The sequence below is a fragment of the Panthera onca genome, chromosome D1 (genome assembly GCF_046562875.1).
Source record: "Panthera onca isolate mPanOnc1 chromosome D1, mPanOnc1 haplotype 2, whole genome shotgun sequence".
Taxonomy (NCBI): Eukaryota; Metazoa; Chordata; class Mammalia; order Carnivora; family Felidae; genus Panthera; species Panthera onca.
This window is the reverse complement of record NC_138348.1, coordinates 24,030,336-24,053,485: the sequence shown is the minus strand read 5'-3', so window position 1 is coordinate 24,053,485 and position 23,150 is coordinate 24,030,336.

The window sequence follows — 23,150 nt, the reverse complement described above, 5'->3', positions numbered from 1 at the left end:
CTTTTTTGTGGTATAATAATCATAAAAAAACTACTAAGAATCAGTATTTTGTACCAGTATTTTGCACTATTAAATTTTATACCTAGAACTTAATAGCTGTTTGACTTTGGTCAAGTCATTTTCCTTCTCTGGCCCCAGTTTCCTTAACTGCTTTAATGGATACAGTAATACTTTCTCTTTTTATGGCATAGAATTTTGGTATTAAATAAATGGTGCTCCCTAAAGTTCAAGCTGTTCGACAGGTATAGTTCTCTAGAATATTTGGGCAATATGATTTGAATAATTCACACCTGAGAAATAAAAATGTGTAACCAAATTTTAATTGAAAAAATTTTAAGTTTACTTATTTATTTTGAGAGAGAGAGAGAGAGAGAGAGAGAGAGAGAGGAACAGACTGAGATTGGGAGAGAGAGAATCTCAAGCAGGCTCCAGACTGTCAGCATAGAGCCTGATGTGGGACTTAAACCTATCAGCTGTGAGATCATGACCTGAACCTAAATCAAGAGTTGGATGCTTAACAGAATGAGCCACCCTGGCATCCCTAAATTGAAATTTCGAACAACAAATCTGCAAAAGAACCCCCTGCCCTAAAATCACCATATGTAAAATTTACAAAGGAAGTCAATCAAAAATGGTGTCATGACTTTTGGAACCTTGGATAAAACGAGGCAATAAAAATGGTTTGGAGCTGAAGATATCCTTCTGGGAAGAGTGATAGGCTTTAAGTCCTCATTTTACTTCATGTGGAAAGTAAAGGAGGAGGCTGACTCTTGCTTCTGTTGTAGGGATGGAAGCTTCTTATGGTTCCTATTTCCTGCAGCTGAGCACAATAGATTCTTGTTACCTGACCCATTCTTACAAAGCCAGGTAGGTTACAGAAGAGGGAGAAGTGATAGGGTGAGCTTGCATTTCCAGAATTTCTTGGGGACAAAGGATGTCTTAGTGTGTATCATGCTGGAAAAAAAAAAAAAAGAATTACCTTACAGACATTTTTCTCCCTTTATAAGTGGGCTGCCTAGAGAGGTGGACAAAGCCAGAATCAAGAAGCTGGAAATGAATATAGAATTCTTTGGGACTAAAAGAATAGGAATTGATCTATTGGAATAGATGCTATTCTGCCCAGGAAAGAGGACCCAGTAATTATGCCCAGTGAAAGTCATAGTTAAATATTAGCCATTCCCAGAGGATAAACTAAATTTTGAGATGAAACAGTTTAAGAAAACCTTATCTGTGCTCTTATTACTCTTTCTTCCTTTTTTACCATATTTGACCCAGAAGGGTTCACATTTGGTAGCAAGCCAAAAGGGAGGAGAAAAAGAGAAAAACAAGTCAGAGGAACAAAGAATCCAGCTTTCTAACTACATGTCATTTTCCTACTATGAGTTTTCATTTGGTATCAGTTTTAAGCTGTTCAAATGAAAATTTACTGTCAAACCAGCTTACATTTTATGATTCATATCTTTTAATGCACATCATATATATTGAATAGAGACTGTATCTGTGACACAGTGACTCTTAGCCTGCCATTTTCATGCACAAAGTGCATGAACTTTTTAAAGTTTTCATTTTATGTCAAGTGAAAACCTTCCCCTACCAAAGGAAACTTAATGGAAACAGTGGAAGACACAAGAGTGAAGTTGAATTTTGACCATGCCATGAGTAAAGTGTGTGCATCATTTCTGTAATGATGGAATAAAAAACAAGGAAATCAAGCCCATCCTTTTTTCCCCACTCTTAAAAAATTTTTTTTCTTAATGTTTATTTATTTTTGAGACCAAGAGAAATAGCATGAATGGGGAGGGGCAGAGAGAGAGGGGGACACAGAATCTGAAGCAGGTTCCAGGCTCCCAGCTGTCAGCACAGAGCTGGATGCAGGGCTTGAACTCACAAACTGTGAGATCATGACCTGAGTTGAAGTCAGACATCTAACCGACTAAGCCACCCTGGTGCCCTGCTTTACTCCCACCCTTAAATGGGATTCAGTTCAGAAACCCTGCAATGCTTCTCATAGTCTCTTTGCCCAGTCACTTTTACCTTTTTCCATTTTTCTTACCATCCATATTGTCTAGAACCTCTTAATCACTAATCTCTTACCCTTCAGAGTTCATTTCTGCCCTCAGCACATGGTGTTTTACATGTCTTGTCATGTCATTGTTCTTTTACTTTTTCATTGTGTATGTCCACATAAATTCTTCAACAGATTCTTATTTTTTCCTTATAATTGTTTAAAGAATTTAGGGGCACCTGGGTAGCTCAGTCAATTAAGCATGTGACTTAGGCTCAGTCATGATCTTGTGGTTCACAAGTTCGAGCCCTGCATCGGGCTCTGTGCTGACTGACAGTTCAGATCCTCGAGTCTGCTTTGGATCTGTGTCTCCCTCTCTCTGCCCCTCCCCCTTCTCATTCTAATTCTCTCTCTCTGTCTCTCTCTCTCTTTCTGTCTCAAAAATAAATTAAAACATAATTCTTATTTATTTTTAATTTAATTTAATTTTTTATTTTTTTTCTCCAAGATTTTATTTAAAGTCAAGTTAGTTAACATGTAATATAGTACTGGTTTCAGGAGTAGAATTTAGTGATTCATTAATTGCATAAAACACACAGTGCTCATCACAGCAAGTGCCCTCCTTAATACTAGCACCCGTTTAGGCCATCCCCCCAACCACCTCCCCTTCAGCAACCCTCAGTTAGTTCCCTATAGTTAAGAGTCTCTTATGGTTTGCCTACCTCTCTGTTTTTAATTGTATTTTTCTTTTCCTTCCCCTATGTTCACTGTTTTCTTTCATAAATTCCACATATGAGTCAAATCATATGGTATTTGTCTTTCTCTGACTCATTTCACTTAGCATAATACACTCTAGTTCATCCACATCATTGCAAATGGCAATATTTCATTTTTTTTGTTGATGGCTGAGTAATATTCCTGTGTGTGTGTGTGTGTGTGTGTGTGTGTGTGTGTGTGTACACACACCACATCTTCTTTATCCATTTAGCAGTCAGTGGCTATTTGGGCTCTTTCCATAATTTGGCTATTGATGATAATGCTGCTATAAACACGGGGATGCGTGTGCCCATTTGAATCAGTATTTTGTGTCCTTTGGATAAATACCTAGCAGTACAATTGCTGGGTCATAGAGTTGTTCTCAATTTAACTTTCTGAGGAACCTCCACAATGATTTCCATTTGGCAGCACCAGTTTGCATTCCCACCAACAGTACAAGAGGGTTCCCCTTTCTCTCCATCCTCACCAACATCTGTTGTTTCCCAAGTTGTTAATGTTAGCCATTCTGACAGGTGTGAGGTCGTATTTCCTTATGGTTTTGATTTGTATTTCCTTGATGATCAGTGATATTGAGCATTTTTTTTTCCATGTGTCTCTTAGCCATAGGTTTGTGTTCTTTGGAGAAATGTCTGTTCGTGTCTTCTGATCATTTCTTAAATGGATTATTTATTTTTTGTGTGTTGAGTTTGATAAGTTCTTTATAGATTTTGAATACTAACCCTTTATCCAATGTGTCATTTACAAATATTTTCTCCCATTCCATTGGCTGGGTTTTAGTTCTGTTGATTGTTTTCTTCACTACACAGAAGCTGTTTACCTTGAAGTCTCACTAGTTCATTTTTTTTTAAATTTCCCTTTCTTCCACAGATGACTAGTAAGAAGTTGCAGTGGCTGAGGTCAAAGGACTTTGATGGTTTCTTGTCTCACATTTAGATCTTTCATCCATTTTGAATTTATTATTGTGTGTGGTATAAAAAAGTTGTCCAGTTTCATTCTTTTGCATGTTACTGTCCACTTTCCCCAACACTATTTGCTGAAGAGACTGTCTTTTTTCCATTAGATATTCTTGCCTGCTTTGTAGAAGATGAGTTGACCATATCGTTTTACATCATTTTTGGGTTCTCTAATCTGTTCCAGTGATCTATGTGTCTGTTTTTGTGCCAGTACCATACTGTTTTGATGATTACAGTTTGGTAATACAGTTTGAAGTCCAGAATTGTGATGCCTCCATCTTGGTTTTCCTGTTCAACATTACTTTGGCTATTTGGGGTCTTTTCTGGTTCCATACATATTAGAGAACTGTTTGTTCTAGCTCTGTAAATAATGCAGGTGTAATATTATAGGGATTGCACTGAATGTGTAGACTGCTTTGGGTAGTATAGACATTTTAACAACATTTGTTCTTCCAATCCATGAGCATGGAATGCTTTCCCATTTCTTTGTCTTCTTTAATTTCTTCCACAAGCTTTCTATAATTTGCAGCGTATAGATCTTTCACCTCTTTTGTTAGGTTTATTCCTAGGTATCTTACGGTTTCGGTGCAATTGTAAATGAGACTGATGCTTTGATTTCTCTTTCTGTTGCTTCATTAATGGTATTCATATGCAACTGATATCTGTACATTGATTTTATATCCTGCGACTTTGCTGAATTCCTTTTTCAATTCTAGTAGTATTTTGGTGTGGTATTGCGGCTTTTCCACATAGAGTATCATGTCATCTGCAAAGAGTGAATGTTTGAATTCTTCCTTGCCAATTTGGGTGCCTGCCTTTTATTTCTTTTTGTTGTCTGATTGCTGAAGTTAGGACATCCAATAATATGTTGAACAGCAATGGGGAGAATGAATATCTCTGTCGTGGTCCTGACCTTATGGGGAAAGCTCTCAGTTTTTCCCCATTGAGGTTGATATTAGCTGTGGGTCTTTCATATACGGTCTATATGGTATTGAAGGATGTTCCTTCTGTCCCTACTTTCTTGAGGGTTTTTACCAAGAAAAGATGTTGTATTTTGTCAAATGCTTTTTCTGCATCTGTTGAGAGAATCATATGGTTCTTATCCTTTCTTTTATTAATGTAGTGTATGATATTGATTTATTTGCAGTATTGAACGATCCCTGCATCCCAGGAATAAATTCCACTTGATCGTGGTGAATAATTCTTTTAATGTACTGTTGGATTTGATTTTCTAGTATTTTGTTGAATATTTTTTTATCCATGTTCATCAGGGAAATTGGTCTGTAATTCTCCTTTTTAGTGGAGTCTTTGGTTTTGGAATCAAGGTAATGCTGACCTCATGGAATGAGTTTGGAAGTTTTTCTTCCATTTCTATTTTTTGGAAGTGTTTCAGAATAGGTAGTAACTCTTCTTTATAGTTTGGTAGAATTTCCCTGGAAATCCACCCAGTCCTAGAACCTTGTTTGGTTAGGTTTGTTAGGTTATGTGTTTGAGACTTTTCTTCCTTCTTGATAAGCACCTGTATTGCTATATGTCTCCCTCTTATGACCATTGCAACCCAAAGGTTTTGGACTCTCATATTTTCATTTTCATTGCTTCCATGTATGTTTTTTTTTTTTTTTAATTTCTTATTTAATTCCCTGATTAACGCATTCATTCTTTAGTAGGATGTTCTTTAATCTCCATGTGTTTGTGGTCTTTCCAAATATTTTGTTGTGGTTAACTTCAAGATTCATAGTTTTGTCGTCTGAAAATATGCATGGTATGATCTCAATCTTTTTGTACTTTTTGAGGCCTGATTTGTGACCCTGTATGTAATATAATCTGGAGAATGTTCCATGTGCACTCAAGAAGAATGTGTATTTTGCTGTTTTAGGGTGAAATGCTCTGAATATATCTGTTAAGTGCATCTGGTTTAGTGTGTCATTCAAAGTGATTCCTTGTTGATTTTCTATTTAGATGATCTGCCTATTGATGTAAGTGGGGTGTTAAAGTACCCTACTATGATTCTATTATTATCAATGAGTTTCTTTAATATATTATTATTTGATTTGTATATTTGACTTCTCCCATGTTGGGGCATAAATATTTATAATGTTAGATTTTCTTGTTGGATAGACCCCTTTATTATGATATGGTGCCCTTCTTCATCTCTTATTAAGTCTTGTTTAAAATCTAGTTTGTCTGATAAAAGTATGACTGCTCTACCTGTCTTTTGATGCCAGTTAGCATGATAAATGGTCTAGAAGGGTCTTGTGATTACACAGTTGGATTTAAGGAATTTTCACACTGGCTTTTTTTGTTGTCAATTTTTTTTCTCCAGTTTGAGGAAGTAAGTTAGTGTATCTCACATATGGATATATGTTTAGAAACTGTCAACCTGTTTTTTCCCCAGACTTATTGAGGTATAATTGACAAATTGAAACTTTCAACTTTTTAAGTCCTGCAGATAGCTGTGGTTTGCATTATATTATTTTGTTCTGATCCTCTGTTGACCAATATATCTGCCTACCATTTTCTCTGTCCCAAGGTTAGAGTTACCAACAGTGAGAATCTGCTTGTCCTTCATAGTATAAATTATTGTTTATTACAGTATTACTTATTATTTCTAATTGTATATTATGCCAATGTAATTTTAGCTTAAGTGCTTCCAAGCTTTGAAGCTTCACTCGTGGCTTACTGACAGAGAGCCCAAGAGTATAGTTCTTCCATTTGGAGCACAAAGACAGAACAATTTTCCCTGGGTCACTGGCATTCAGTATTGAATTCAGAATATGAATTCCAGTCACTGTCCACCTTGTCAAATACTTGTTGTATTCCTATACATAAATGTCAGGCTTTATGGCTTTCGGTCAGAATTGACCCTTATGACAGTCACTGTAAACTCTCACAAGCTGGCAGTGGCTTTCGCTTCGTTTCTCCTTCTGTGATTTCCGAGGCATAGTCTAACCATAATTCAGAATCACTTTATTTGGCTCCTAGTTCATTAAATTCCTCCAACTTCTCAAGTTTTTCTATTACTGGTTCCTATGCCAGCATTTCTGAAGCTTACTTTCTTCATAGGTCTATTATCTTTGCACTTGTCCCCCTAACAATAGTATTTGCAATAACAGAACCCAGCATTGGCCTTGAATCAGCTTTAAGAAATCTGAGATTACATCTCAATAGTTATACAAAGAGACTCAATTTGTTAATGAACAGGGAGTGAAAATTATTTTTCAGTCTTCTTTTTAAAGTTTTTCTCTAAATTTAGCAAGCTTCTGCATCTCTGAATACATTAAGTTATCTGCATGAAACATACAATTTCAAATAACACATACTGCATGATTTGCAAATTTGAATTCTTCATTCTTTCCAAAATACTGCTAAGATGTTTCACTGCTCCAATGCCTCATAATTAAAGATTCATTGCCATGTCCCATGTTCCACAATTTGACTCAGGAGAGTGTAGAGGAAGGTGTTAACCTGGGTGTACCTGACCATCACTTGTCTCAGAGAAGCCTATTGGCCTCCTCAAATCCTTCTTATTTTTCTTTCTTTCTTTTTTTTTTTTTTCTTGTTTGCCTTCTCAGATTCTGAACCTGTTGAAAGAGGCCAATGGTGCTTAATCTCTAAACATTATCAGAGCCACAAAACACTTTTTAAAAGCAAGAAACGAATTTTAAAAAAGTTTCTATCATTTATATTTATCCTTTAAACATTATGGGAGGGATCCTAGAGGCAAAGCCACAGAATACTTTTTCTTTTCTCAATTTCTTCAAGGCTTTTATTTTCTAGAGATTCTCATTTACTCACCCCTCCCACCTCCCTTATCCCCACCTCCTCTACATTTCCTGTGCAGTGTGTAGCTCCTTCTCTGGGGTTCTTCTTTACTAATTACCCCAGCCCTTTGCTATGTAGATTTATTTAGTACTTCTTGCTAAACTGTTCTAGTTCTCTTCCTTCTCTCAGATTCTGTACTTTTCTGATTATTCTTTGATTCTGCATCATTCTGCAAGGCAGGAATGAAAATAGTTACTTATTGCAGTTTTTCTTTCAAGAGCATTGTGAATATTTCTGCTTCTATGGTTTTCTTTTTTCTTTTTTTAATTTTTAAATTTTATTTAAATCCAAGTTATTTCACATATAGTGTAATAACGATTTAAGGAGTAGAATTTAGTGATTTGTCACTTACATATAACACCCAGTGCTCATCCCAACAAGGGTTCTTCTTAATGTCAACACGCCTCCAGCAACCCTCAGTTTGTTCTCTATATTTAAGAGTCTCTTATGGTTTGCCTCCCTCTCTTTTATTTTTCCTTCCCTTCCCCTATGTTCACCTGTTTTGTCATGAAAACTATACCAATAAAGAGATATAGATTATGTGAGAGTGTGACAAGACATTTTCATAGGATCAATTAAAATCTTTATGAAAATGGTCATATTACCAGATACCAATTGGGAAGTCTAAAAATTCATGGAATTAAAGTGATTCTATATCGAGTTAATTTTTTTACCTCAACTTAAATTTAAATGGCAATATCATGGTGACGGCCCGTGCCTTTCCAATGCCTTTTTATTCTGATAACATTTCCGAAATGAAATACTTCTCTTTATTTCTTGGGTTACTCTATTTGTATACAATTTAGTTACATTCACATTTAGGGAAAGATAATAATATCTATAAACTCTCTTTCGGTCCACTGAAGGACATTCCCAAGTGTCCTCTCTACAAATATATCTGGAATTGCTCAGGAGGGCTTATATGTTTTTATATTTTCAGTCCTGGTTAAACTGTTTTTTTCCATGTAGGTGGAGAGAGAATTGAGAGGGAGCCCTTAAGTCTTAACTTTTCAACTCCTGGTCTCCCAAGATAGCTGGACCAAAGAAATAAAATGCCCTTCTTAGTCTATCTCACTGTTACCACCACTGCCTTTTCAGATGTAAGAGATGTAAATTGTTTGTATTATATTATTTGAAAACACTTGAATTTGTTCTGGAGAACAAAAAAATCAAATAAATAGAACAATAGGAAAAACTTATGTGTTCAGTAAGGATAGTAATTAAATAAGTATTTTGTGAGAAACAAAATTCATAATGTATAAAGTACAGATAGTAAGTTAGTAAAACTGGGGAAATATGATTAAAAACAAAATCACCTCCCAAGATGATGTAGAAATCATCTCCACAAAGGTATAAAGAAAGAAAATGACTGTATTATTAAATAAGCATTAAATGATGATGTCATGCACATTTCAGGTAATCTGCTCAGAGATTACAAAGATCAAAAGCAATCTCATCCTTTGATATAGTTAAGCAGATACAACACATTACATACATGTTTTCAAGATAAACAAAAACTAGTTCTCAAGAAAAAGGATCTGAGAGCACCATCCTAAATGTGTATGGTACTTGGGGTGACCACTGTGTTAGCTAATTGACTTTATCCAGAGGAGAAACAATTATGCTATTTAAAAAAGTGATGCATGTACATACAATATTTCCATCCTTCATTTTATATGTTCGGTAAAGTCAGTATTATCCCTTTTAGTTTGCAAACACCTGGATGCAGAGATTACATCTTCTGGATTTAGAACGAAGGATGATTAAAAAATCTCATATTCCTGGCCATAGTTGAATATTCTCTTTAGTTCAGTTTCAATACCATAGAATTTTTCCACATCTGAATTTTATATATGCCCTTTATGCGCGCACACACACACACACACACACACACATTACTCAAATGGTAATCGTGATTGTCTGATATTCTAAAAAAATTTTTTTAAAATGATCCAAAAAATAATGTAGGCTGTTCTCTAATGTAATTTATTTCTGGAATGCATGCCATGAAATAGATTGCCATAAGATTTTTTATTTTTACAAATACATTGAGGGTTTGTATCTCTTATAAAGATGAAGGGATAAATTAAACCAAAGAAATGACTAACCATAATTTGTGAAAAATACATATAATTTTAAAAATGTTTAATAATGTCACACTAGATGTCTTATATAGGTTTGAATATATATAAATATGTTATATTTGTATATATATACAACATATATATTGCATATACATATACATGCATTTATATCCAACATACATATTATATATACAATATACAGATATATGTATTATTCAAACCTATATAAGACATATACTATTATATTATAAACATACGTATATATACATATATAGTAAATGTCTTATATAGGTTTGAATATATAGAAATATAGCATGTATTTGTAGTAAATATATTATAATGTTGTTCTCATTGAAGTCCCCAATTATTTCTCTTCCCATTATGCTTTAACCAACAATAGTAATTAATTACCCATTGTCTTTGATACTTCTGACCAATAAGTCTCTTTTTCCTGTATGTTGGTTTTGAGAATAAATTCAGATCTTTTTTTGCATTGCTTTCCTCCCAACCCCAGCTTTATTGAAGTATGATTTACAAGTAAAAATTCTATATATTTAAAGTGTACAATGTGATGATGCAATATGTATTGTAAAATGATTATCACAGTCAAGCTAATTAATGTATTCATCACCTTGTGTGTGTGTGTGTGTGTGTGTGTGTGTGTGTGTGTGTGGTGAGAACATTTAAGATCTACTCTCCTAGCAAATTACAAATACATAATACATCATTATTAACTATAGTCAACATGCTGTACATTAGGTCTCCAGAATATTCGTCTTTCAAGTGGAAGGTTCTACCCTTTGACCAACATTTCCCCTTTCTCCCACACCTTGCCCCTGGTAACTGCCCTTCTACTCTCTGTTTCTATGAGCTTTAAATCTTTTAGATTCCACATAAGCAGGATCATGAAGTACATGTCTTTCTCTGACTTATTTCACTTAGTCTAAAGACCTCCAGTTTCATCTGTGGTGTCGCAAATAGGGGGATCATTTTTAAGGCTGAATCCATTCATCCATCGTTGGACACTTAGGTTATTTCTATATTTGACTATTGTGGAAAATGTTGCAATGAATGTGGGGATGCAGATATCTCTTTAAGATAATGATTTTATTTTCTTTGGATATACACCCAGAGGTGAGATTACTAGATCATATGATAGTTCTATTTTGAATATTTTGAGAAACTTCTGTATTGTTTGTAAATGACTGTACCAATTTACATTCCTGCCAACAGTGTATCAACGTTCCCTTTTCTCCACATCTCACCAACAATTGTTATCTTTTTATATTTTGATGATCACATTGGTAACAGTTGTTAGAATATATTAGGATATATCATTGTGGTTTTGATTTGCATTTCTCTGATGAGTAGTGATGTTGAACATCTTGCATATACTTATTACCCATTTATATGACTTCTTTTAAGAAATGTCTATTCATGTCCTTTGCCCATTTTAGTCATATGTATGTATGTATGTATGTATGTATTGCTATTTAGTTGTATAAGTTCCTTATGTATTTCGGTTATTGACCCATTATCTAATACATATCTGATATCTGTCATTCTGTGGTTTGCATTTTCATTTTCTTAATGTGTTTTTGTTTGTTTTGCTTTGCTTTGTTTTCGCTGTACAGAAACATTTTAATTTGATGTAGTTCCACCTATTGTTGTTTTGCTCTTGTTGCCTGAGCATTTGGAGTCATATGCATAAACCACCCCAAGACCAATGTTAAGGAGCTTTTCACCTATGTTTTCTTGTAGGAGTCTTATGGTTTCAGATCTTACATGACCATATGAGGGAGCATGTGGGTGGCATAGTCAGTTAAGTCTGGCTCTTGATTTCAGCTCAGTTCATGATTGCACGTTCATGAGACTGAGCCCTGCATCAGGCTCTGTACTGACAGCATGGAACCTGCTTGGGATTCTCTCTCTCTCCCTCTCTCTCTCTGTCAAGGATAAATAAACTTAAAAAAAATGAAGAATATGACTCTCTTTTACATTGATTCAGTGTTCACTATATCAGGAGGATTTCTGGTTACACACATTATCTTGGGTGTTAGCAGGCTAACAAAGCTTAGTTCCAGGGAACTCAAGGGGAATGAGCCAAGGATTACTATTGCTGATAATCTTCTAATCCCTAGCTCTACAGAATATGATGATAAATGTTTGGATTTTTCCATGGCCCTTCCAAATCCACTGAAGTTAGGAAATCCATTTAGTCATCCAAGTCTCTCACTAATATCCATGATTTATAGAGAAAAACTATTCTAGCACTTTTTAAAAAATAAGTTGTTCCACTCATCAGCAAATTTATCAAGACCTTGGTGAAAACTATGTCTTCTCATAAGTTTATAATGGAAAGACAAAATCTGCATTCATAGCCTCCAAAAATTATAGATTCTTCCCTGTACCTTTTACTAAATAATTTCTGGCATTTGAAATCTTTGTACCATGGACTACTGGTGAGTTGAGATCTCAGAAACATGTAGGAAGAAATTGGATTAAAACTAAAATATTTAATCCATGCCCTCTGGTGATTACATCTATATTAATAAATATCACATAATCTGAAAATTCTAGTCTTCATTTGGTTGGACTGTTTCTGAATTCATTTCCATAAATACTCTTCAGATTTATATCATTATGAAGTGGCAAACCTGTTCTTGGTATTTAGGCCCTCTCATATATTTACTATAAAATACTCGAAGGTATACTTGTTATTTTCAAATGCCTTAATTGTTTTTATTAAATTTTCTAAATGTTTATTTATTTATTTTGAGAGGGAGACAGAGAGAAAGCAGGAGAGGGGAGGGAAGAGAGAGAGGGAGAGAGAGAACCCCATGTAGGCTCTGCACTGTCAACGTGGAGCCTGATGTTGGACTTGATCCCACGAACCATGAAATCATGACCTGAGCTGAAACCATGAGTCAGACGCTCAACTGACTGAGTTACCCAGGTGCCCCTTAAATGCCTTAATTTTTATATTAGAGCTGCATTAGTTGATATTAAATGCAACTGATGTTATAATTTGGCAACTCCAGAATTGAATAGCAAGCGTTCTTTCTGTGTTCTTCAACTCTGTGCCTGTAGGTGATAAAAATATTTTTACCATGTTCATGGACGCTCCTTGTGCTTCAGTATATGATTTGACCTGAACGTTTTGGGAGTGAAGATGATAGTACTCTTTTCTTAAGCCATTCAATGCTGTTTGAAGTAGTTATTACATATAATAATTATTTAAGTCCTCATGCCCTTTATACTATTGTATATTATAAGTACCTCAGTCTCTCAAACTTTGTCTTTCTCCTAGCTGACACAGTGATACATGAACTTGTAGTTTCACATCTGCATGCTGTATGTTTAGAGTTTCCTATCACTAAATATGTGGGGATGTGTTTTTCATTGTCTTCCAGATTCTTCCTGATTGTTGTGAACTTTGTTACTACTTCCAGACCCAATTCATGGTGTCATAAGAGTTTCTGTTTTCAGACAACAGAAATTAACTCTGATTAATTCGAGAAGACAAAGTATTTGCCAGAAAAATAGCAGATACTCACAAATTAATTGGACATCTGATAAATGAGGGTTAAAAAATAGGGATGTAAGGAGACTAGGCATTCAAGAACAAAATCACATTGCCCTACAGAATCAGTCTTATAACAGTGTGTTCTCTGAAATAACTCCTACATGGTAGTAGATACCTCCATGGGAACAGAATGAGCATGCTGCTACCGTCAATTCAGAATTGATGCTAGTGCTACTAGTGGTAAGGTGAATTTTAAAGATCCCTGCTTCTCTTAGTCACTTTTTCAAGACTTAAAATCCGTTCTAGTTATACCAGTTTGGCTGAGATTAGATTAAATGTATTATGTGGATAGATACAGATGTAGAAATATATCCAAGTATGTGAGCATAAATAGAGAGATACAGGTAGAACTGATAGATAGATAGATAGATAGATAGATAGATGATAGATAGGTAGATGGATGAGAAAGTATGTGTGTGTGTATAATGCATTATATGCAGTATTTTTATAAATACAAAAAGTGCTTCACAAAGTACAGGCACAAAAACAGGGCTCAAAAATATTAGCTATTGTTTACTCCAAGAGACAAATGAACATTGTTTTCTTCCCTTAGATGTATTTATAATTACTCTTAACTGCTCTTTATTCTCTACTCTGCCCAGCTAAGAGAACTAGACATAAAGAAAGGAAATAATTTTTGCCATAACTATGGTCTACTTAGATCATGCCATTGTTATACATTATATGTACAAAAGTTATTAAACAAGAATACAGAATAATAAACAGAAAAAAGTATTTGAATGAAATAGAATGCACCATCTTATATTGACTTATAATAGTGCATTTAGGTGACCTTGAAATAAATGTCCGTTCATATGATATGCAACTTTGAATTTTTGAATTAATCACACAGAATGTGTGATTAATATATATATATATGTTCTTAGGATCTTAGAGGTAAAATTATACTGCTTCTCAGCACTTAATCTTTTTCTTGTTCTGTTCCTTTTTTGATATCATTCTATGACATAAATACAATTCAATGAAATGAAAAATTAGAAGAGTAAATTCAATGCATTATTGTTCATTATTATGTATTTTTACTTTCCAGTCATTCAAAACAGTGACAATTAAAATAGGAAAACATCTATAATATAAAGAATTTAGTAATCATATAATAGAATAATGTTTTCAATGAGTCTTCCAGAAAACTAGAGGCTATAAAACTTTTACTAATCTTGATTAAGGGTAGTATCCAACATTAATGGCACTAACACTAGATACTACATCCCTTCTCTGAGTCAATATTATTACAGCACCATCTTAGCTTGCTTGTTAAACAGCCATCATCATGGGAGATCAGCGTCGTAGTGGTTTATCAGTGACTGTCAGATGAATAATCCAGAAATGCCTATTTCAAAAATGTAATTTGTTAGATAATTTATATTCTTTTCTTCAGATGATGTCTTTCCTTCCGTGTCTGTAGAGTTTAACTTTCAAATTCAGTGAACTGTTATTACGGGTATCAAGTTTTAGAACTATTCCCTGCCTTTATATTTTTAGACACTCAACTGGTTGGATTATTTTAATAGAATTAATCACATATATCAGTCAATATGGTAATTCAGTCCAATCTTTTTTGTCTGACTTAATTCCACTGTCAAGACAGATAAAATGCCCCCAGCCTATTAACAAGGAAACTGAAAATAACTAACTATGCTTTGGGATTCGATGTTTCTTCAGGCAAGTCAGGTCACGCCTCAAAAAAAAAAAAAAATCCTCCTTCCATATGAAAGTTAAAAAAATAATAAAACCCAGAAAAAAAATTAAATTGAAAAATTCAGCAGCCTGGATTTCTTGGCTCTGAACAATGCCATAAATTCATTTCAGGTAGAGGCCACAGAGAGCAATACTTTATTTCTCCCTTGAGTTCCATAAAATCAATGAAAATGAGACAGATGTTTGTCAAATTTTTTTGGAAGGTAGATGGCATAGAAAGCAAAGATTCCAGGTAATGAACACAGGTGCTGAAACGTGGATATTGCTGAAGGATTATTTGTTACATTTAAACATTTGGAACCTAAGAGATGTACCAGTCTGGGGTCAGATTCATAAAAGAGTTGAGCCCTTTCCCTGAATAAAAATAATAATAAATACAATGAAATAAGCTATCCTGGAAGCAGAAATAAATTATACATTGAATGATGGAATAATGTTAAACGCTAACACTGCATGAGGAAGAAACCTCCTAAATGAATGAGGTCATTTTTACCATGTTTTCTATAAATTGGTGGGAAGTAACACATCTGAGGTTGGATACTTGCCATTTTCTTTGTAAAACTGCCCCATCCTGTGGAATTTCAATGTATGGATGAGAAAGATCAATAAAACAATGTTGTAATTCACAGCTATAAGCACAAAGAAATAATTCTATCAGAAAGTGAATCACGTGGGTAGAATATCATCATAGATTTGATAAATGGTAATGAATTTCCTTTCAGGGAAGTACCAAACACCAGAAGCAGAAAATATTACCTATGAATTTTGCACTATACAGAGAACTGTGCTTCTTTTTAAAAACCTTGGAAGCTAGAGAACAGAGTATTTTCAGGGAAATTTCACACTATGTTGATTCAATGAAAGATGTCTGAAAACTTTTAGTTTGGAATATAAATAACTATAGTTATTATACAGTATCTTTTTTGACAAAATCTATTTTTTTAATGTACTACTTAGCTTTCTTTGCTTCTCTTAGAGAACTTTTCTGAAGGCCTTCTTAATTACAAAGTTTGCTTGAGGGAAGAACTTTATTTTTCTTATTTGGCTTCTACCATTGAATGCCCACAATGTTTGGGATGAAAATGAAAGCTTCTGACAACCAGAAAATAAATGTCTATCAGATGACATGATGCTGAACATTCCATAGTATCTATATACTTTTGTGTTTCCAGGTGATTGATTGATACATATTGAGAATGTAGAAAAGCATTGTAGTTATAGAAATCACTTTAGATGCTGAAAGAGGCTACCGGTGGGAATATATCTGGGTTTCATGTAGCACAAAGATAAATGTTGATACCTCAGGGCACCTGGGTGACTCAGTCAATTAAGCGTCCGACTTTGGCTCATGTCATGATCTCAGGGTTGGTGAGTTTGAGCCCCGAATTGGGCTTTCTGCTGTCAGTGCAGAGCCCACTTCAGATGTTCTGTCTCCCTCTCTCTCTATCCCTCCCCCACTCTCTCTCTCTCAAAAATAAACAAACATTGCATAAAAAATTTAATAAAATAAAAACATTTAATAAAATAAATTTAGTAAAATAAAAATTAAATTAATAAAATAAAAAAAACATTTAATAAAAAATGTTGACAGCTCAAGAAATTATTTTCATAGCAACAAAGGCAATAATACAAAGATAACCTTTGAAAATCCTGAAAATTAATGTTACCACCCATGTTCTAGGATGTAATTATAAAGTATGAGAATGGCAGCAGATTTTCAGAGATAAGATACATCTACTTGTTACTATTTTTGCAGGAAAGTTGCCAATGTGTCCCTACCATAAATAGGTAGATAGATAGATAGATAGATAGATAGATAGATGATAGATAGATAATGTGCTTATTTATGACAATGAAACCAACAAAATGGAACTTACTCTATGAACCAATGAAAATGGTTCAGTTTTCTATCTATTTAGCACATTCATGTTACTAAAAATTCTACACATCTCAAATATTGGGAAACTAATATGCCTTTATAAATTAAAATATATTCTTATATAGTGAGTTTAGATGTACCCATTTTTTACATGGCATTGTTCCAACCCATTATCATGGCATTCAGAGTAAGGAAGCAGGAACTGGTGCTGGCAGTTCTGTTACATGGTCCTGGAGTAATCATTTGAGTATACAAGGTTCCGTTCTGAGTTCTTTGCTATATTAGTTGTGTGACAGGCAAATGTTTTAAATGCTTTGAGCCTTGGGGGCACCTGGGTGGCCCAGTTGGTTAAGGGTCCAACTTCAGCTCAGGTCATGATCTCAGGGTTCGTCGGTTCGAACCCCGCATGGAGCTCTGTGTTGACAGCCCAGAGTCTGGAACCTGCTTCAGATTCTGTGTCTACCTCTCTCTGACCCTCCCCCACTCATGCTCTCTCTCTCTCTCTCTCTCTCTCTCTCTCTCTCTCTCTCTGTCTCAAAAATAAATAAACATGAAAAAATTGTTTTTAAGTAAATGCTTTGAGCCTTCAGAAAAAAAAAAAACAAAAACAAATTTTCAGGGGCGTCTGGGTGGCTATGGTGGTTGAGCATCCTACTTTTGATTTCTGCTCAGGTCTTGATCCCGGGGTCATGGGATCGAGCCCTGTGTCAGGACGGATGCTGAGTGTGGGGCCTGCTTGAGAATCTCTCTGTCTCTCCCTCTGTGCCTCTCCCCTAATTGTGCGTGGTCTCTCTCTAAAATGAGAAAATAACTAAAATTAATAAAAATAAAAAATAAATTAAAAAACCTTTGAAACAAAAAGGTATTACTTTTTATGTTTGTTTTAAGGATAGTTATATGCAAAATGTTGTACATTATGGATTCTTAAATGTTAGTTTTTTCACGTTTCTTTTATCCTATGGCCTGACGTTTCATCAACGAATGATTCATTGCTAATAATAAACTACTTCATTTAAAATTGAAATGTCTCTGTGAAGGTTAAGATTTTAATATCATATTTTCAGTTAGTTTAATTAGGTTACTTTATGCTTTTATCTAAACTCAATCTCCAAAATAGACTATATTATGGAAACTAGAGTTTTTATAGGGATGGCAGGCAGGTGATAACTGTGATTTCTGTGTATAGAACTAGAAAGAAATTCCATATAGCTTAAAAGAATTGAATTCAGAATTTTCAAGTTTGACTCTGAAAAAGAATTTTCAAATTCAGAGTAGTAGCTGATCTATTTACTTATAGCTCTTTTCTGCTTGGGTTTTCACGCACTGGGGTTCTCTTATCACAACATGCTCACCTAATAGGAGAAAAAGGGAAGAAATGTCGAGGGCATTTTCCTTTCAGACACTAGAAAAGTCTCTTTTTCATTTCTGAGAGCAGAATTGAGAGAGGTGAGTGTTCAAAAAGATTCCCTTAATAAAGTACAATGGGAGAATTTAAGAGCAATATGTACAGAGTAGAGAACTAAGTGTTTTAAACATCCGGTTTGTCATCTCGTGGGTACTGGTACAGCCCTATCTTCCTTGTTCTCTGGAACTCCCAGGATTTAATCCTTGTCACATAGAGTCCCATTTCCTAATCCCTGTACTATAAGGACATCCTAGGGGATGTACTGTAAGAACATCCTAGGGGATTTCCCTAGGAGAAATCTAGGTTCCAAATAGGTGCTTCCAGATCTGGCCTAGTGGTTGATACATTGTCACTGTGCCGGATGCATTTATACCTCACAATAACCCTGTGGAATGGGCACTGTTTTTTTCATCATTACTATTTTACAAATAAGGAAACTGAGGCCAGGCTTACTCTCCTGCTAACAAGTAATAGAGCTGGGATTAGAATTTCAGTATTTTATTTTCAATTCCAGTGCTTTAAAATACTTTTTTCTCTTCTCATAGAGTAGAACAACGAAAAATGGAAGCCATACAGGTTACAGGAAACAAATGACTAACAAACTGAAGGGTATTTTTTAAAAAAGTATCAATTTAAAGAAGGGGGAACCACAGCTAAAATCTATTACTATGAAATATTATTGGTAATACCCTAATAACAAAAGCTCTCTAACATCTCGTGATTTCCCTGTATCTGTACTTGGGTGTGTGACATTTAGTCTTGACAATGTTGCTTTGCTTTGGCTAAGCAATTCAAATTTATGACAGAACAGGGGCACCTGGGTGGCTCAATCAGTTAAGTGTCCAACTTCGTCTCAGGTCATGATCTCACTGTTTGTGGGTTTGAACCCTGAGTCGGGCTCTGTGCTGACAGCTCAGAGCCTGGAGCTTGCTTTGGATTCTTTGTCTCCCTCTCTCTCTGCCCCTCCCCGCGCTCTCTCTCTCTCTCTCTCTCTCTCTCCTCAAAAATTAATAAACATTAAATTCTTTTTAAATTTATGACAGCACATAAATGATACGTATTAGAATTTTTAGCCATTGAGTAACTTTGTCTTACCATTTTTTAATGTATCTATAAGATAGAAGAACAACTCACCAGTAATATGCCTGAGCAATGGATACAAATTAAAAATGGGTTGAGTGTGCAGGCTTTACGAACACACACACACACACACACACACACACACACGTACACTCAGTCAGTTTTGGGGTCAGTTCTCAGCCTACCAGGAAGATGCCAGCAGCCTGCTAGTTGCCTATGGACCATGCATGAGAACATGTCTTCTCCTCTCCAGGGAAGACAAGGCCATAGAGAGTTACTTTTTGAATTTTTGGAGCTTAGTCTTCCCTCTCTGTGGAAGTCCATACTGCCAGTTAGGCAGGATTTCAGTTAAGAGACTGACCAGGGTGAGAAGATCCCCCTCTGCAGATCTCTTGGCAACAGATGACAGGGGATGCTGCTGGCACTGCCCTTCAGCCTCCCCACCAACACCACCCCCTCAGTGTGTTGGCGTTACATTAATTGGCAGAATTTAATCTGTGGAGCAGAGGAGCCTGGGGCTTTTCTATAGCTTCCCCATTTTCCTATTTGAGAACTGTCGGAGAAGAAGTTACCCATTTTCATGCTTTATTTCTCTTCTTATAATAGATTTGGAAATAACTGGGACACTCAGCAACAATCCTTGGAAAATCTGCAGTTTCTTTCACAGAGCTCTGACATTGCCTTGGCTATACATCAAGCAACATCTGAAAGAAACCAGAGCCAATGGGCTGACAAAGTCAGAGGGAGGCACCTTAGCTCCTTTAAATCGTGCATTCTTTTTTATTCCTCTCTTCTGAACACCAACTAGAATAGCTGGTATTCTTCCTGAATATTAAATCTAAAGTAGACCAGGTTCACAAAATGCTAGCTCTGAAGAGATTTTAGAGTCTCAACTGCTACTTACGTTCTTCTTGTAATAGAAGAAGAAATTGAGTCTTGGCCTAAAAAGTGATAGGACATTCCTAAGGTCACAAAGATACTAGCAAACCTGGAGTAGAGCCCTTTATCCCTGAGTCCAAATTATTACCTCAGTAGAATTAAAGAGTTAGGCTTTATCATAGAACTAATGCATGTGCATCCACCTCCATATTAATTTTTTGGCAATGTTGCTTGAACACACACCATTAGTCAATTGAATACAGTCCTGTTTTACCAGTTATTTATAATAACGCTTAATCACAGTGTCATGATTATTCTGCAGACAATAGTGTACAAGACACTTTGTTAAACATTCATATGCATCATTTATTCCCTTTAATCCTCACATGAACTTTATACAAAAATAGTATTACTATTTGAATTAAAGATGAGGAAACTGAGAAGAAAAAAAAGGGAAAAAAACAAACAAAATGAAGTCTCTGAAATCTGAACCCCCTTATCTAGAAAACGAGTCTCTGGAGGCATATGTCTAGGATTGGTACAAGGAATCTAGCACAACTTCCTTTTTTTAGTGTCCCTGTTATTTATTTTATTTTATTTTATTTTTAATTCTAGTGCAATTAACATAAAGTGTTACATTAGTTTTAGGTGTACAATATAGTGATTCAGCAAGTCTGTACATTACTCAGTGCTCATCATGATAAGTGTACCCTTAACCCCCATTGCCTTTTCACCTATTCCACCCACCTCCCCTCTGCCAACCATCAGTTTCCTCTCCATAGTTAAGAGTCTCTTTTTTTGGTTTTCCTCTTTATTTTTTCCTTTGTTTATTTGTCTTGTTTCTTAAATTCCACATGAGTGGAATAATATGGTATTTGTCTTTCTCTGACTTATTTTACTTAGCATGATACTTTCTCGATCCATCCATGTTGTTGCAAATGGCAAACTTTCATTCTTTTTTTATGGCTGAATAATATTCCAGTGTGTGTGTGTGAGTGTGTGTGTATATGTGTGTGTGTGTGTGTGTGTGTGTGTGTACCACATCTTCATCCATTCATCTATCGATGGACACTTGGGCTACTTCCATATTTTGGCTATTGTAAGCAGTGTTCAATAAACAACATAAACAACATAAAGATTGTATATATCTTTCAAAAGAGTGGTTTTTTATTCTTTGGGTAAATATCCAGTAATGAAATTAATGAATCATATGTTAGTTTTATTTTTAATCTTTTGAAGCACTGTTTTCCACAGTGGATGTACCAGTTCGCATTCCCACCAACAGAGTACAAAGGTTCCTTTTAGTCCACATCCTTGCCAACAGTTGTTGTTTCATGTGTTTTTTATTTTAGCCATTCTAATGGGTATGAGATGATATCTCATTGTGGTTTTGATGTGTATTCCCCTGATGATTAGTGATGATGAGCATCTTTTTATGTGTCTGTTGGCCATCCATAAATCTTCTTTGGAGGAATGTGTCTTCATGCATTTGCCCATTCGGTTATTTGTGGGGGGTTTTGGTGTTAAGTGGTGTAAGTCCTTTCTGTATTTTGAATTCTAATCCTTTATCAGGTATGTCATTTGTAAGTATCTTCTTCCATTCATTCGGTTCATTTTGTTGATTGTTTCCTTCCCTATGCAGAAGATTTTTATTTTGATGTAGTCCCAGTAGTTTATTTTTGCTTTCTTTCCCTTGCCTCTGGAGACATGTCTAGAAATATATTGCTATGGACAATGCCTATTTATTTTTTGAATAAGCCATCTCTTTCCCTCCATTTGCAGCACCTCCTTTATTATTCAGAGCTCTTCCCTTGTGTGGTGATGGTATTTTTTTCCAAATAACACTCATTCTTTTGACTGAAGTTCGCCCCTTTGCTTTTTAACCTGCTTTGTTTCAAATTTCACACTCCTCTAGATTCACTACCAACTAGTTAAGGCTGTGAATTCAAATTCCTAAAAACATTAGAAAATTTAAACTGCTTCATGTCAGTGTTACAAAAAACGCAATGCTGTACAAACTCTTCTTGAGAAGACTTTCCAGATAATGTAACAAAATCCACCAGGTGGAGTCATATCTATATAAATGCTACTTCTTGAAAAGCATATTCAGTCAAAGAGGTATTTGTTTTGAAAGTTAGACTGGTGATTACGAATCAGAATCATAATCTCAGTTATATATGGATATATAGGTTGTATATAGTAGGTTGGTATAAAGTATAAAGTAGGTTGGTAAGGGCACCTGGGTGGCTTAGTTGAGTGTCCAACTGTTGATTTTGGCTCAGGTCGTGACCCCAAGGTTGTGGGATCCTGCCCCACTTAGGACTCTGCACTGTGTGTGGAGCCTTTTTAAGCCTCACTCCCATGCTCATGCTCTCTCTAAAACTAAAAAAATAAAATAAGGTAGGTTGTAACCTCATAAGCTTATAAAGTATTTTTTAAAGAATTAAGTAAGGAAATATATATAAAATACATGGTACAATGCCTGGAACACAATAAGTGCTAAGTAAATGTTAGCCATGATTATTATTAGCATTCTGACTTCATTTTTTCTCCTATGTATTCTCAACCCCTGTAAACAGTTTATTTTCCTTGTTTGTTATCACTACTTCATTGATACTATTCTAAGAGAAGTACTAACAATCAGATTGATAATAGTAGTTTTTTAAGTGTTCTGCTTGTATTCTAAATAGTATTTATTATAACCAACTATCTACCTATTTTTTTAAACATGGATTTTTTCAGTTGCTCCAAAAATATTGTATATACTGTTGTCTTTTCTATTCCTCAAAAAGCTCTATAGGGGAAGAAGATGTTAACTATTCTTGTTTTTTCGATTGTATCAGTTAATGTCAGTTATCTATCACCTTGATAATTCTTTATAACAAACAACCACAAAACCTCAATGGCATACAACTATAAACATTCATTGTTTAAGCATGTGGGTATAGTTGCACTAATCTT